Source organism: Gymnoscopelus braueri, assembly GCF_963280865.1.
Source record: "Gymnoscopelus braueri genome assembly, chromosome: 16".
Lineage (NCBI taxonomy): Eukaryota > Metazoa > Chordata > Actinopteri > Myctophiformes > Myctophidae > Gymnoscopelus > Gymnoscopelus braueri.
The window spans coordinates 10,647,358-10,650,983 of record NC_137616.1 but is presented as its reverse complement, the minus strand read 5'-3'; positions in this window follow the sequence as shown (position 1 = coordinate 10,650,983).

Below are 3,626 nucleotides of genomic sequence, written 5' to 3'. Positions count from 1 at the left end.
GCTATGCTCAAGAATTCCAATGTAGGTACTTGGGAAAAAATGGAAAATAAATCTCTTGAATCTTGAGTGCAGGTCAGGTGGACTGGGATGAAAAATAGGCCCTGGCATTTTTGGCACAGATCAGCCCATCACAATCAGTTGCACACCACCAACCAGTACAACATCCCCATAAACATGTATTTTTATATTCTACAAAACACCGGTGGTGGAAAAATTCAATTTTTCTTACTTGGGTAAAAGTATCAACAGTATCATGTAGAAATACTCTGTTACAAGTGAAAGTCCAGTATTAAACATTTTGTTGAGTAAAAGTACAAAAGTTTTGCCATCAAAATATACTCAAAGTACTAAAAGTAAAAGTACTCATTATGTTTTTTTTAAATATATTGAAAATATTTTTGAAAATAGCAGATCTACAAGCTCACAATGCTGTAGATCTTATTTTATTCTTTCTCTTGCTGATGTTTGCGGTTTTTAATCATGTATGTAAAGCACTTTGTAACTTTGTTTGGAAAAGCGCTTTACAAATAAAATTCATTCATTCATTCATAGTAGAAGCAAAAGTATTGAAATTTTGAAGTACTCCAGTCCAAGTACTTCAAAATTGTAAAGTAAAGTACAGTACTTGAGTACATGTACTTAAACCACTGCAAAACACTACAAAGCTGAGTTGTAAGTGCCATGGACAAAGCCAACCCGATCGCCAGAGGAAACGTTCTCTTTGAACGTTTTTGAAATTCCGTGAATAGACAACTGGAAAACCCGAAATTCCGTGCATAGCCGCCTCGCATCTCCCCCATTGTGACTAAACCATTTCGGAGGCGCGCAGTCTCAAGGGAATTGTCGCCACGTAAGGGGCCACCGAGCGAGCTAAAGCGAGCGAGTTGCCGTCCCGAACGTTGCGACATTCCCTTGTGCCTACTCAGCGCCGTTTGAGTTATGTACCGATAGGCACAGAATCGTAAATTTTGTTGTGGGGACTGCTCTGCTTCCGGGTTTTTCCGGGTTGCGACTGGTTACGCCCACCGTGGGACTCGCCGTACATATGCACGGAATTTCGGGGTTTCTAGGCGACTATGCACGGAATGACGTGCACTGGATCCGTGCAATGTATACTAATTCTCTGGCGATCAGGCTGACAAAGCTATAACTGTCGAAGAAAAACTCTGAAGTATGATTTCACATCGTTTAACAAGAAAAGTGCTCTCTTCAGAGCAGTTGTGGGTCCAGCTGTCAGGACACGAGGAAGCTGCGGGGGAAATAGAGTTTGTACGCAACTACCTCATGTTTGTGGCAACCCCTAAGGGCAGAAGTGAAAGCTCTTTTGCAGGTGCACTGTATATTAGACACCCCATAAAAAAGAGCATAATTTAAAACAAGGAACCTGCTGCAACTCAACTAAGTTATGGTTAAAATTAGGTCCAGCTGCAATACAGCCGTTGTCATTTAACCTGCTGCCACTGTAGATCTGGATACTATGGGAATGGGAGACAGTGCTTGTCACAAGGTTAGGTTGGCTATCCATTAGTCTGGGAGACTTCGCCTCAGAGCCTGGACAGCAGGGGCGCAGCCACTGCGTTCTGATTCAAATCAACAGCCAACGAAGAAAAGGGGGCGGGATCCACATGCAGTGGGTGTTGCATGTAAATAGGAGCGACGGGAAGCAATTTCTCCTTGAGAAATTGCGGCCGCCATTGTTGTCTACTGCTGTTTGCCTCGGACTGTTTAGACGAGTTGCACAGCTCTCAGACCGGTAAGAGGCGTGTCCGCTCAGATTCTGAGCGTAAGTTACGTCCCGTCCACAAATACCAGGGTTCTGGCCCAGAAGTTCCTCGCTCCTCCCGTTTGTATGCGAGAGCTGGCGAAAACGTCTGGGAACTCAGATTAGCTATCCATATGAACCCTAGCCTCCTGATTCTGGGTATGTCGTGATAGACAAACATTTGTCGCAGATTTACAAGGTCACAACACATTGCAAGCTTGTAGATCTGCTATTTTTGGTGGAGAGATCTGGTGTAGGGATTCATCACTTACTTATGCCCTATACTTGTGGTGTTTAACTTATGTGCTTACATACAACATAAATACTAATACATAATTGTTATCAGTATGTATTCCTGCATGTATGCATGCACTCTCACACATGTGCACATATTACCGTAACCCATAAAACCGGGAAAGCATCATTTTAGATTTTAGCGTTGGCTATTCAAAAATAGCAGCTATACAAGCTCACAGCGCGTCACCTTCTGCTGCAATGTGTTGCAATGTTTGAAAGATCTTGAAATGTGAGAAGAACTGGTTTAGAAGGCATTTGCAGAATCGGCCTCAGGTCTTAATGGGCTAATACACCCGTCATTAGACCTCTCCGTCTCCGCACCCAGGTGTTCCCCAGCGGTTGAAAGGGAAGCTGAGTGGCCTGCTCTCAGTCAGAGGGTCAGAGGTCAAACTGAACGGGGTTGACCTCCACGGCCATGTTCTGGTGGCTGAGGGCCGAGCCCACGTCTCCATCGGCCCGGTGCCAGAGCTGGTAGGCTGGGCTCTGACGATAGTCAGTCCCCGATTTTTGCTCTGGAGCGCCAAGACCACCATAATGGATTCAGAATCGCTGGTACGTCTCTTGGCTGACAGGTCGCTTATTTAAGTTTTAAAGATATCTTTTTTGGCTTTTATGCCTTTATTGATAGCACAGTAGGCTGACAGGAAATGGGGAGAGAGACGGGGAGTGACATGCAGCAAAGGCCCGAGCCTGCAACACACTGTCAGGCTGGATTACCAGCCTAGGTGCCCAGACGGTTACGCCAACCGTCCGGGCCACGATTGTTTAAGTTTGACATAACATAGAAAAACTAGGATATGCACCCATTACACCGAATAGACACCAGCAGCTGTGACATTCGCAAAATGCAATAAAATGGGCATTATGATTGACACCATCATAATAAATAAGCGAGTTGTGGGTTTAGGTGGTTAAGTACTGTAGGTCAGTGGTGAAGTGGTTAAGCATGGGCTGGCATGTTCATTATGCACTTTGTGTGTCAGGTGCTGAGTTCACACATCATGCAGAGTTGTTGTTCTCCCCCGGAAAGGAAAACCTCAACATTACCCACAAGTCCAAGGGCCTGGATTACCACCAGGCTCTGTGGGTTGAGGTGTCTATTCAGGGAGAACTCCCCCATCTCCCTGCCAGTGCCATGGTTCAACTGGAGCCGTACAAGGAAACATATAACTTCAACCACTCAGGTAAAATATATATACAATAGGCCGCACGGTTACTTAATGTTACAGATACAATACCTCTTAACTTAAAGCTGCAATCCGTAAGATTCAGGTGCTATCCAGGATACGAACCCTGATCCCCAGACAAGCGCCACAATTGTGCCAAAAACGAGCACCAAAAAACACCACAGTTGTGTTAGTTTTATTGAATTGACAAACTCTACCATAAGAAATACTCGCCAGCGATTTTTGTATTGTTTAGTCGTCGTGATACCATGAGTGTAAAGACCCATAAGGTCGTTACAGGCTGAATAGGTGATAATATCACGTTTCCTGTTGTCTGCAGTGCCTCTTGCCCCAACTGATAATAAATACAGCACGTTATTTTAATACATCCATGGATAAGA